At 41.4% G+C, this 14,410-nt stretch overlaps 1 protein-coding gene and 1 long non-coding RNA gene across 7 annotated transcripts in view; both read left to right on the top strand.

Annotated features, from left to right (window-relative positions):
- The window catches only part of zdhhc14 (zinc finger DHHC-type palmitoyltransferase 14), a 136,488-nt gene that overhangs the window by 15,455 nt on the left and 106,623 nt on the right, over positions 1 to 14,410 (top strand). The gene's annotated exons all lie outside the window — the stretch shown is intronic.
- Positions 6,692 to 14,410, top strand: part of LOC133549738 (uncharacterized) — a 10,651-nt gene continuing 2,932 nt past the window's right edge. Inside the window, exons 1-5 of one of the 2 annotated variants that reach the window (XR_009806155.1) lie at positions 6,692 to 8,519; positions 12,043 to 12,118; positions 13,033 to 13,110; positions 13,644 to 13,721; positions 14,254 to 14,331. This is a non-coding gene — a long non-coding RNA (uncharacterized LOC133549738). Of the gene's footprint in view, positions 8,520 to 9,018; positions 12,119 to 13,032; positions 13,111 to 13,643; positions 13,722 to 14,253; positions 14,332 to 14,410 lie in introns of those variants that run through there. The other variant, XR_009806154.1, reaches the window with a different exon arrangement.

A 14,410-nucleotide genomic window follows, 5' to 3' on the forward strand; every position in this document is an offset into this window, starting at 1 on the left:
CAAGTGCTCTTTGAGAAATGTTGTTCTCAAACTGTTTGACTATTTGCTCACGCAGTTGTGGACAAAGGGGTGTACCTTGCCCCATCCTTTCTTGTGAAAGACTGAGCATTTTTTGGGAAGCTGCTTTTATACCCAATCGTGGCACCCACCGTTTCCCAATTAGCCTGCACACCTATGGGATGTTTCAAGTAAGTGTTTGATGAGCATTCCTCAACTTTATCAGTATTTATTGCCACCTTTCCCAACTTCTTTGTCACATGTTGCTGCATCAAATTCTAAGGTTAATGATTATTTGCACAACAAAAATGTTTATCAATTTGAACATCAAATATGTTGTCTTTGTAGCATATTCAACTGAATATGGGTTGAAAATGATTTGCAAATCATTGTATTCCGTTTATATTTACATCTAACACAATTTCCCAACTCATATGGAAACAAGGTTTTATATATATATATATATATATATATATATATATATATACATACACACATATATATATGTGTGTGTATATATATATATATATATATATAGATATATATATATATATATATATACATACACACATATATATGTGTGTGTATATATATATATATATATATATATATATATATATATATATATATATATATATATATATATATCAGCATTTATGTGTTTATGCATTTGTATATCCATCTATACATCTATATATATATATGTATATTAGGGGTGTAACGGTACACAAACCTTTCGGTTTGGCACAGTTCGGTTCATTTTCGGTACAGTAAGAAAACAACAAAATATACATTTTTTGGTTATTTATTTACCAAATTTGTAAACAATGGCATAACATACATATACACACAGGGTCCATTGCCATTGATACATATATAACATATATAAAATAACAACTAAATAAGGCTCAGAATGGTTTCTTGACAAAACCTTTCTACATATAAAGTGCTTTTTTTGATTGATTGATTGAGACTTTTATTAGTACATTGCATAGTACAGTACATACAATTGACCACTAAATGCTAACACCCCAATAAGTTTTTCAACTTGTTTAAGTCAGGGTCCACGTTCATCAACACCACCCGCCGTTTTTTGTAGACACACATGTTCCATAAATATTGATGTCAAAGATTTATTTTTTTATGAAGAAATGTTTAGAATGAAGTCCATGAATCCAGATGGATCTCTATTACAATCCCCAAAGAGGGCACTTTAAGTTGATGATTACTTCTATGTGTAAAAATCTTTATTTATAATTGAATCACTTGTTTCTTTTTCAACAAGTTTTTAGTTATTTTTATATCTTTCTTTCCAAATAGTTCAAGAAAGACAAATACAAACGAGCAATATTTTGCACTGTTATACAATTTAATAAATCAGAAACTGATGACATAGTGCTGTATTTTACTTCTTTATCAGTTTTTTTCAACCAAAAATGTTTTGCTCTGACTAGGGGGTACTTGAATTAAAAAAATGTTCACAGGGGGTACATCACTGAAAAAAGGTTAGGAACCACTGTGTTATGAGAGTAGCGTATGCGTGTGTGTGGCCCTTTAATATGTGACAGCATGTGACGTCAGTGCTTGTGGGCAAGTGAGTTGAGGGAGCGGTAGAGCACATGAGTGGCTAGTGTTTTGTTGGATTGGCTGTGTGCAAGACCTCAATAAAGCCACGATTTGCAACTAATCGCTGAACTCTACATTCACCCTGTACTCCGGAGCTGTGGAGACCCACTGCCGGGTAGAGTGAAGGGTTGTGCGCGCAAGGGAGACACGATGGGAGCCGGAAGCAGGAAAGGTGCAACACATGTTTGACGTGTTGTCAGAAGCAGGTGCTGAACAATCTTGGTAAACCTCCGTCCTCCATTGTTGTATCGCGCAGCCAAAGTGTTCCCAAACGGGAGATCTTAACGAGGCAGGAGGGTCTTCCAGCTCTGGCTTTAACATGTTGTCCCAGCCTGCTAGCTGCTAGCATGTCTACTCGTTCGGTACACCTCCGAACCGAACCGAAACCCCCGTACCGAAACTGTTCAATACAAATACACGTACCGTTACACCCCTAATATATATATATATATATATATATATATATATATATATATATATGTGCATTTATGTGTATATGCATTTATATATCTATCCATTTTCTACCGCTTGTCCCTTTCGGGCTCGCTGGAGCCTATCTCAGCTGCTTTCTTATAGTTATAAATTCCCTTTCTCAGTGATTAAGATAGAAGATAAACATCCCTACTTAATGTTGAGTGTTGAACATAAGTGATTATTTTATTGTTGACGTAAACAAGCTAATAATTTAGTCATGCACTTTTAAGTTGAGTCTGTTTGAGTCGGGCAGTTTACCGGGCAGCTATGTTTACTTTCCGTGGTCCTTGAGTCAATGTGTTGAACAATGTGTATGTGAGATTGTACTTAGCTGCTGCTGCTATAAGTTTCATACAAGCAAGTAGTTGAAACTTAAAATGGTGTCCTTATTCCCTAACCGGAGTATGCTCACGGGTGAAGAGCCTCAGCACAACAACAACATCAGTTTATCCATATGGTTCTTTAATATTGGTCTTTAGAGACGGATTTCCTCACTCATGACGGTGTAATGGACACAGCGCTAACAACAGCGGCAGACGGTGGCGCACTTGGAGCAAGACAGCAGCAGCTTCCAGCTCGTCTAGAAAGCTACCAGGTTAGCCTTCCAAAGCCCCTTCGGATGACCGAGGAGAGAACGTCGGCACCCAGCGACTGCAGTCACTCAGCCTACAGACTGAGTCTGTGTGTATAGCGGACCAGCCGCACGGAGTGCACTCTTTTCCCGGTCGTCCATTATCGCCGGCAGCGGCCGACAAGGTGAGTGAGGGAACATGGCGATACATGCTAGAGACTTGCCCAGCCAGCTAACATGCCATATGAGCCAACCATCGGCGGCGCCAGCGATGCGGCGCTATCAAAGCAGGCAGGGTTCTCCTGTTTTACAGCCACCAGCTAATCTCAATATGAGCATCCCACCATATCAATCACCCTGGTTAAGCTGTCCAGTAGTTCACAGCATCCCTCTGTCACAGCCATCCAGCCTCCATCTTGGATCATCACGGCTGCTTCAGCATGACCCACTGTCTGCACTGCCACATACCACCTCTACAGTACTAAAGCTTCAAGCAGCAATGACTCCTACACCATGTAGTAGACAGGAGAACTACACACTGCCGCAGTCTCTGCCTTCAACTGTGACATCTGCATGGGCACCGCCTCCCCTCACTACACTGAATGTTTCTATGCTGCAGGCATCACAAGCAATGAGTTATGCCAGTTCACAGACATCAGATACATCAGGCTTACCCGTCTAACCAGCCTACCACAGTGATGGTTAACAATGTACAGGATAGAGTGCCACCAGCTGCACAGCTGCAATACCTGCCCATGCAGACAACACCAGTAAATCCAGCATTAGTGCAGCAATACATCCGCACAGCCAGTGTGGCAATACACCCTACTCCTGTCTGCACAGCCCGTGCAGCAACACGCTCCTCTAATGTTTGCACAACCAGCCTATCAACTCCCCCAAGAATCAACAGCGCCATATTCTGCACCAGAGCTACCTGTTGCAGCTGGCACTCAGCCAGTTGTCAATTCATGGCCATACAGCGCTGCCACTCCCCTGGAGACTGTCTATCAGCCTCCATCAACCATCACTACACAGCCAATATACCAGTCGCCACAGCACCACAGAACCAACATCTGCAACTCTACCAGCCTCTATCTCTCCCGTCAACTCAGCCAGCATATCAATTGGTGTCTCCCCCTGCTGGTTTCACCCTGCAACAGCCCTCATCAGCTCAACAGGTTCAGTACAGCCCCAAGTTTCAGTATACACCACTGCAGGTACCTTACACTGCCCAGTCCAGACAGTCTGTTCCAGTACCTGAACTGCCTAAGTTGGTGCATGAAAGTGAAAGAGAGGTTGCTGACTTAAAAATGCCGCTGGATCACCTGCTCAATCTACACACTGAACTTTCTGAACATTACAAATACTGTGTGCTTATGGAACACTTGGTCCTGGATGAAGCCAAGCTAATAGCTCAGTCATGCAGACATTATGTACAGCCCTACACCGCCGTTATGCAAGCTTTGCAAGACAGTACGGGCAGCTTCATCAGTTGGCACAAAGTGAGATTGCAGCCATGTTGAACTCTCCTGATCTCAAATCAGGAGACCCCAAAGTTTTCCAGGGCTTCGCCCTTACATTGACTTGCTGGTGGGAATGCTAACCTCATTGGTACAAAATGCGGCTGCTAGACTTTTGACAAGAACAAGAAAGTTTGGTCGTATTACGCATGTACTGGCTCCCCTGCACTGGCTTCCTGTGCACTTAAGATGTGACTTTAAGGTTTTACTAATTACGTATAAAATACTACACGGTCTAGCTCCAGCCTATCTTGCCGATTGTATTGTACCATAAGTCCCGGCAAGAAATCTGCGTTCAAAAGACTCCGGCTTATTAGTGATTCCTAGAGCCCAAAAAAAGTCTGCGGGCTATAGAGCGTTTTCCGTTCGGGCTCCAGTACTCTGGAATGCCCTCCCGTTAACAGTTCGAGATGCTACCTCAGTAGAAGCATTTAAGTCTCACCTTAAAACTCATCTGTATACTCTAGCCTTTAAATAGACCTCCTTTTTAGACCAGTTGATCTGCCGCTTCTTTTCTTTCCCCTATGTCCCCCCCTCCCTTCTGGAGGGGGTCCGGTCCGATGACCATGGATGAAGTACTGGCTGTCCAGAGTCGAGACCCAGGATGGACCGCTCGTCGGGACCCAGGATGGACCGCTCGCCTGTATCGATTGGGGACATCTCTACGCTGCTGATCCGCCTCCGCTTGAGATGGTCTCCTGTGGACGGGACTCTCGCTGCTGTCTTGGATCCGCTTTGAACTGAACTCTCGCGGCTGTGTTGGAGCCACTATGGATTGAACTTTCACAGTATCATGTTAGACCCGCTCGACATCCATTGCTTTCGGTCTCCTAGAGGGGGGGGGGGGGGTTGCCCACATCTGAGGTCCTTTCCAATGTTTCTCATAGTCAGCATTGTCACTGGCGTCCCACTGGATGTGAATTCTCCCTGCCCACTGGGTGTGAGTTTTCCTTGCCCTTTTGTGGGTTCTTCCGAGGATGTTGTAGTCGTAATGATTTGTGCAGTCCTTTGAGACATTTGTGATTTGGGGCTATATAAATAAACCTTGATTGATTGATTAGAAGGGCCAAATGGGACGGAAATGATGTCTTCTGGCCATGTTGACCGGCTACTTAAACTCTCTAGACACATGAGAGATAACTTTTAAACAAAAGTTTAAAAGGATGTGTCTCTTCTGCAAGAGTCCAGAGCACTACTTGTCGCCGTGTCCAGACATTATTCAACGCTCAACACAGGAAATTGAGAAGTGGATAGTAGGCTGAAAGCGCTGTCGTGACTCTGACCGTATTAACCACGATAAAGAGAGCTGCACATTAAAGAAACCCTGCAGTGATTGTCAGGAGATCCACCTGAGAGTGCTGCATGACGTCACCAAGCCGGGCCCCCACGTCTACCTCATCACACCCAAAGACTGCACCTCAGCGGCTAACTCTACGCAAGGAGGGAAAGTATACCTCAAGGTGGTGCCAATCATCATCAGTCATGGGACCAGATCGCTGCAGACCTATGCAATCCTCGATGATGGAGCTGAACGCACCATAATACTTCCAGCTGCAGTTCGAGACCTGAAGCTCAGAGGCAGAGCAGAGTCCCTCATCCTGCGGGCTGTTTGTCAAGAAGTGGTTCACCTCACTGAAGAATCAGTCGACTTTCATGTAGCTTCTCCAGCATCACCATCAGAGCAGAATTTGGTTGAGAGGGCCTCCAGAGCAGGTCGACTTAACCTGACAGAGCAATCCTATCCAATACCAGCGCTCCAGAAACGGTACCGCCACCTGAGAGGATTACAACTGCAGAGCTTCAATAAGGTGCAACCACTGCTGCTCCTTGGTGCGGATTACACTCACCTGATCATTGCTACGGAACTTCTGAGGTTTGGTCCAAAGGGAGGACCCGTAGCTATCCATACAGCACTCGGCTGGACGTTCCAGGGCCCAGATGGTTCACCGCCTTCAAGCCCACACCAGACGACATTTACCAACAAGTCGAACGCCTCTGGCAGCTTGACGTGCTCCCATTCTGTAGTGAGCCGCTAGCAGTGCGGTTTTGCCTGGACCAGGAAGCGGTAAACGTCTTGGAAACACGTACTAAGAGAGTGAAGGTTGGTGACACACCTCGCTACACTACACCTTTGCTCTGGGTAAAAGTTGCACCACCACAGAAAGTAGATGTTGAAGCAGTGATGCCAAAGCTACACAATACAGAGAGATGACTGCCTAAAGACCCTGTCAAAGCTAAAATATATGAAGCAGAGATCCAGAAGCGTATAAATGGTGGGTGTGTCACAAAGCTCCAGGAAGAAGTTGAAACGTAAAACTGTGTCCTTATTCCCTAACCAGAGTGCCCTTAAGGGTGAAGAGTCCCAGCAAAACAACAAGATCAGTTTATCCATATGGTTCTTTAAAATATATATATATATATATATATATATATGTATATATATATATATATATATATATATATATATATATATATATATATATATATATATATATATGTGTGTGTGTGTGCGTTTGTCAAAGTGACATATGGGGACATTTTTATGAAATTTCACCTTACATATGAGGACCTGTTGAAATATGAGGACATTTTCCATGTCCCCATATTTCCCGCAATGCTATCGTGTTCTAGACCCTCCCAGCATGTTCCCAGACCAAAAATCTCTAAAGTCTTCATTTGTCAAATTTTCAGAAAAAGTGTGTGAAAGTGTGTGTAATTTTTTGGGTCACTTTCGATTTTGCCCCTAGTGGCCATCTTTGCTATTATGACACACACACACACACACTTGTCCTCATATGTCATATGTCCTCATATGTCGTGTGGGGCAGAAACTCACACACTCCAACATTTGAAAAACATATAATCATTACAGCAATGAACATACTTTTGAAATCTAAATCAAATAACACATTTTCAACTGATCTGATGATCTCAACCTTTTTTATGTTAGTTTTATCTATTCATTTGGTTTATCTGGAGAGGATTTGGGCTAGACAATCAATAATAAAGGGATTATGGTGATGATTTAATCGGTTTGATTCAGTATTTTACTGTATTGGGCTTTTTTCTATTCTGTTGTCTAAAATACAATGCCGCACAATAATTACTTTAAATGTGCCTGAAAAAAAACCTTCAACCTTGATTGAGACAAAGGCGATAATTCAAATGGAATTCAAACTACATACAGTATTTAATATTTTCAAATGGTTACAATAGCACATGATTTTGGTATTTTTATCTTTGGGACAAATTTTGGATTCAATTGGGGATTGTTTTTGGAGGTATTCACTTCACATTGTATTCAAGATGGTTACTTCCGCCCACTGTGAAGAGTCTCGGCGTCTGATTGGTCCAATTTTCAGTTAGGCGCCGCCTGATTGGCCGTTGGATGATGTCTGATCCTAACAGATGGCTAAATCACTAGTTAATTATTTTCCTCATGGAAGTTATACAGCTCACGTATCACACTTAATATTGAATATATATAAAAAGGGTTTTCCAAAAGGACCATTTATAATCGAAATACAAAACTTCACACACGATTTTGAGCACAACAGAGCGCTCAGTGAACAGCACTTCCGGGACCTGCATCACCGGAGGGGGACATCTATCTTGGCCACAAACCATCTTTGACAGTCTTCGGCAGCATGGTTGAATCAGGTGAGCATAAAATGGAGTTTAACGTAATTAAATAGACCAATGTTTTTTAACATAGGAAAATAGTTCATTGTAAACAACAGTTAAATGTTTGTTGTTATTAATTGCAATCAGATTTGATTTTATGAGGTCAAATTAAGCATTTCTGTTCTGGGCCAAGGCCAAGGCATTTAAATTTTTTTTTTTAAAGTTGCATGGAAGATTATAAGTAGCAGTGATTGTCACACACACACTAGGTGTGGTGAAATTATTCTCTGCATTTGACCCATCACCCTTGATCTATGCTAGTAAACCTTTTCTTAATTTTAAACAAGACAGACTAGAGTTCTTCAAATTGTTTATACTTTTTCTCAAATACAAATATTTCAAGCTGATAAGCACTGTGGAGTAGGCATGTTACTGATATTGTTACATTAGTTCTTTGTTTGAGAAGCTTCATGTCTGCACTGATCCTAAATTTAACAGTTTTTGAAGGGTTTGGTTCTTTGTTTTATTTCTGTGTCACTGACTTTTTTCATTTTTATGTGTGGATTTGTTAGGCGCATCAACACATGAAATAGACATCGTGTCCAAAAGAAGAGCGAGACGTAATCCTGAGGCTGAAGCTACCGAGTATATTTGATCTGGATGTGACAAGTCTTGTTTTAAGGCCCAGTGGATCAATGATTGGAAAGGTATGTCTTGTTATGTATCATATCAATGGTAACTGTATCAACATCTCATTTGGATCATTTCCTTACAGTCTAATAGAGGTTGTATTATATGGCTTTAATTAGAAGTGTTTGGAATAACAGCGTTCCACGTCCCAAGAGCTAGCTTCTGTAGCCGAGGATCGGACCGCCAAGTGCCCTGCCTTCGGCTGCCACCCAGTTCACAATGCACCCGACCTCTATGGCCCCTCGGAGTCTTGTTCACGAGTGGGGGAAGAGTGGATCGTGAGATCGACAGGCGGATCGGTGTGGGGTCTTCGGTAATGCGGACGTTGTATCGATCCGTTGTGGTGAAGAAGGAGCTGAGCCGGAAGGCAAAGCTCTCAATTTACCGGTCGATCTACGTTCCCATCCTCACCTATGGTCATGAGCTTTGGGTCATGAGCTTTGGGTCATGACCGAAAGGACAAGATCACGGGTACAAGCGGCCCAAATGAGTTTCCTCCACCGGGTAGGGGTGCTCTCCCTTAGAGATAGGGTGAGAAGCTCTGCCATCCGGGAGGAACTCAAAGTAAAGCCGCTGCTCCTCCACATGGAGAGGAGCCAGATGAGGTGGTTCGGGCATCTGGTCAGGATGCCACCCGAACGCCTCCCTAGGGAGGTGTTTAGGGCACGTCCAACCGGTAGGAGGCCACGGGGAAGACCCAGGACACGTTGGGAAGACTATGTCTCCCGGCTGGCCTGGGAACGCCTCGGGATCCCCCGGGAAGAGCTAGACGAAGTGGCTGGGGAGAGGGAAGTCTGGGCTTCCCTGCTTAGGCTGCTGCCACCGCGACCCCACCTCGGAAAAGCGGAAGATGATGGATGGATGGATGGATGGTATAACAGCGGTATATGAAAACGATGTTACTAATGCTGTTACTTTTACCGGTAACGAGTAAGCTAATAACTTTTATGTACGCTACAACGCTGTTACGATGCGTTTTATGTAATCTGGCATGCTACTTTTGATGTGATTGTATGTCAACAAGACAGCGTTAGAAGCACAGAAGGGTTAGTGCAGGTAATATCTTTTTACTAATGAAAGCAACCCCCGGAAGTAATTATGAACACGATATCAAATAGAAAGAGGCCTCATCCACACACAAACAAAAACATTCAACAGAACTATCTTAACTGCCACTGCTAAGCTAAAAAATACAGCTGAACTATTCTGCGATGTCTGGGCGCTGAAGTCCCACGTCACTTGGCAAAAGGCACAGCTTTTTAAAGGCACACACACACTCTGCTCTCATGAAATGTCTCTCAACTGCATATGCTAGATATTTAAAACTTTTCTTTTTCAAGTAACACATTAATTACAAAACCCGTTTCCATATGAGTTGGGAAATTGTGTTAGATGTAAATCCAAACGGAATAATTTTTTTTACAAATAATAATTAACTTAGAATTTCATGGCTGCAATACGTGCCAAAGTAGTTGGGAAAGGGCATGTTCACCACTGTGTTACATCACCTTTTCTTTCAACAACACTCAATAACCGTTTGGGAACTGAGGAAACTAAATGTTGAAGCTTGGAAGGTGGAATTCTTTCCCATTCTTGTTTTATGTAGAGCTTCAGTCTCCTCTGTCGTATTTTACGCTTCATAATGCACCACACATTTTTGATAGGACTGCAGGCCGGCCAGGAAAGTACCTGCACTCTTTTTTTATGAAGCTGAACACGTGCTGAATGTGGCTTGGCATTGTCTTGCTGAAATAAGCAGGGGCGTACATGAAAAAGTCGGCGCTTAAATGGCAGCAAATGTTGTTCCAAACAGATGGGTAACTTACAGATGTGTAAGTTACCCATGCCTTGGGCACTAATGCACCCCCATACCATCACAGATGCTGGCTTTTGAACTTTGCGTCGATAACATTCTGGATGGTTCGCTTCCCCTTTGGTCCGGATGAAACGGTGTCCAATATTTCCAAAAATAATTTGAAATGTGGGCTCGTTAGACCACAGAACACCTTCCACTTTGCATCAGCCCATCTTAGATGATCTCGGGCCCAGAGAAGCCGGCGGCGTTTCTGGATGTTGATAATTGGCTTTCGCTTTGCATAATAGAGCTTTAACTTGCACTTACAGATATAGCAACACACTGTATTTAGTGACAGTGGTTTTCTGAAGTGTTCCTGAACTCATGTGGTGATATCCTTTAGAGATTGATGTCGGTTTTTGATACAGTGCCGTCTGAGGGATCGAAGGTCACAGTTATTCAATGTTGGTTTCCAGACATGCCGCTTACGTGGAGTGATTTCTCCGGATTCTCTGAACCTTTTGATGATATCATGGAGCGTAGATGTTGAAATCCCTAAATTTCTTGCAATTGCACTTTGAGAAAGGTTGTTCTTAAACTGTTTGACTATTTGCTCACGCAGTTGTGGACAAAGGGGTGTACCTCGCCCCATCCTTTCCTGTGAAAGACTGAGCATTTTTTGGGAAGCTGTTTTTATAGCCAATCATGGCACCCACCTGTTCCCAATTAGCCTGCACACCTGTGGGATGTCCCAAATAAGTGTTTGATGAGCATTTCTTAACTTTATCAGTATTTATTGCCACCTTTCCCAACTTGTTTGTTGCGTGTTGCTGGCATCAATTTCTAAAGTTAATGATTATTTGCACCAAAAAAATGTTTATCAGTTTGAACATCAAATATCAATCAATCAATCAATGTTTACTTATATAGCCCTAAATCACTAGTGTCTCAAAGGGCTGCACAAACCACTACGACATCCTCGGTAGGCCCACATAAGGGCAAGGAAAACTCACACCCAGTGGGACGTCGGTGACAATGATGACTATGAGAACCTTAGAGAGGAGGAAAGCAATGGATGTCGAGCGGGTCTAACATGATACTGTGAAAGTTCAATCCACAATGGATCCAACACAGTCGCAAGAGTCTAGTCCAAAGCGGATCCAACACAGCAGCGAGAGTCCCGTTCACAGCGGAGCCAGCAGGAAACCATCCCAAGCGGAGGCGGATCAGCATCGCAGAGATGTCCCCAGCCGATACACAAGCAAATATATGTTGTCTTTGTAGCATATTCAACTGAATATGGGTTGAAAAGGATTTGCAAATCATTGTATTCTGTTTATATTTACATCTAACACAATTTCCCAACTCATATGGAAACGGGGTTTGTACTTAATTTAATAATTATTTACATTTATGAAAGAGTAATTCTGTTTGTAATAGAATTTTTAGTCAAGTAACGACTATTATTATTGCTTTTTAAAACAGATATTCCAAACATTGTTAATTGATAAACTGTTTTATCAGGATATGGTGTATTTGCTCTTGCATCAATTTAAAAAGGTTCTTTTGTGGTCGAGTACCGAGGGAAGTTCATCTCAAGACATGAGCGGGACAAGAGACAGAAACCCTCTATAAATATCTTTACTATTTATCTGGCATTATATGCTCATAATGTTAACAACAAAAAGTGCTGATAATGTTATAATTAATAAGTTCTAACATTATTTTTATGTGTTTTGTTGCAGACACCAACTGTTGATGTTCTATCTCAACATTCTCCAGATTCATGTGACCGATAAACCGACTTCATCCCTCCAACAGGTTATTACTTGACTATTTTACTATCCATCCATCCATCCATTTTCTACTACCTGTCCCTTTTTTGGGTTGGCGGGGTGTGCTTGAGCCTATCTGAGCTGCATTCGGGCGGAAGGCGGAGTACACCCTGGACAAGTCGCCACCTCATTACACGGCCAACACAAATAGACAACATTTACACTCACATTCACACACTAGGGCCAATTTAGTGTTGCCAATCAACCTATCCCCAGGTGCATGTCTTTGGAGGTAAGATGAAGCCGGAGTACCCGGAGGGAACCCACGCAGTCACGGGGAGAACATGCAAACTCCACACAGAAAGATCACGAGCCCAGGATTTAACTCAGGACTACTCAGGACCTTCGATTTGTGACGCACATGCACTTACCCCTGTTCCACCGTGCTGCCCTATATCTGCTAAAAACTTGACACAACCTATACTTCAAAAGACATTTAATCCTTTTAACCTCTCACAGATCAGTTTATATGACAACATTTTTTAAGCGTACATCCATGTTAGTCTGTGGAATTTACAACTCATGTTTAGCAAAACAGGAGATGTTACAGGTCAGCAACATGAATTCTATATGTGATCACTTGTCATGTACTCATATTGTTTGAACTAAAAAAGACTTCAGTGTGTTTCATATAAGGTCCTCATATTTTTCTGAACCACATTAGTGTGTTACAATGTTTAATTCAAAGCTTTAAAATGAGTGTTTCAATCCAGGTCCTCATATTTTCTGAACCACATTTTAGTGAATGTTACATTCTTAAATAATAGTCTAAGAGCTAAAACGCTATAATAATCTTTACTGTTTATGTAGAATTATATGCTCAGAATATTATCAACCAAAAGTGGTTGTTAATGTTATAATTAATTAGTTCTGACATTATATTTTTGTGTTTTGTTGCAGACACCAACTGTTGGGGTTCTATCTCAACATTCTCCAGATTCAGATGTGAGCGATAAACCGACTTCATCCCTCCAACAGGTTATTACAAGTCTATTTTTACTATATCTGCTCTAAATGTGACCCAACCTATATTTTGAAAGACATTTATTAATTTTAATCTCTCACAGATCAGTTTATATGACAACATTTTCGTAAGAGTACATCCATGTTAGTCAGTAAGGAGTTTGGAACTCATGTTTAGCAAAACAGGAGATGTTACAAGTCAACAACATACATTCTACATGTGACCCCTCGTCATGTCCTTATATTGTTTGAACCAAGAAAGACTTAGGTGTGTTTCATATAAGGTCCTCATATTTTCTAAACCAGATTAGTGTGTGTTACAATGTTAATGTCCAAGCTTTAAAATGTGTGTCTCAATTCAGGTCCTCATATTTTCTGAACCAGATTTTAGTGTGTTTTATATTCTTAATTAATTGTCTAAGAGCTGAAACTCTGTAATAATCTCTACTATTTATCTGGCATTGTATGCTCAGAGTTTTATCCACAAAAAGTGCTGATAATGTTATAATTAATTAGTTCTGACATTATATTTTTGTGTTTTGTTGCAGAAACCAACTGTTGAGGTTCCATCTCAACATTCTCCAGATTCAGATGTGAGCCATTAACTGACTTCATCCCTCCAACAGGTTATTACATGTCTATTTTTACTATATCTGCTCTAAATTTGACCCAACCTATATTTTGAAAGACATTTATTTATTTTAATCTCTCACAGATCAGTTTGTATGACAACTTTTTCGCAAGGGTACATCCATGTTAGTCAGTAGAAAGTTTAGAACTCATGTTTAGCAAAACAGGAGATGTTACAAGTCAACAACATAAATTCTACATGTGAGCACTCGTCATGTCCTTATATTGTTTGAAGCAAGAAAGACTTAGGTGTGTTTCATATAAGGTCCTCATATTTTCTGAACCAGAAAATGTGTGTTACAATGTTAATGTCAAAGCTTTAAAATGAGTGTCTCAATTTAGGTCCTCATATTTTCTGAACCAGATTTTTGTGTGTGTTACATTCTTAATGAATTGTCTAAGAGCTGAAACTCTGTAATAATCTTTACCCTTTATCTGGCATTGTATGCTCAGATTTTTATCAACAAAAAGTTGTGAGAATGTTATAATTAATTAGTTATAACATTATATTTTTGTGTTTTGTTGCAGAAACCAACTGTTGAGGTTCTATCTCAACATTCTCTAGATTCAGATGACAGCCATAAACCGACTTCATCCCTCCAACAGGTTATTACATGTCTATTTTTACTATATCTGCTCTAAATTTGACCCAACCTATATTTTGAAAGACATTTATTAATTTTAA

The sequence above is a fragment of the Nerophis ophidion genome, linkage group LG03 (assembly GCF_033978795.1).
Source record: "Nerophis ophidion isolate RoL-2023_Sa linkage group LG03, RoL_Noph_v1.0, whole genome shotgun sequence".
Taxonomy (NCBI): Eukaryota; Metazoa; Chordata; class Actinopteri; order Syngnathiformes; family Syngnathidae; genus Nerophis; species Nerophis ophidion.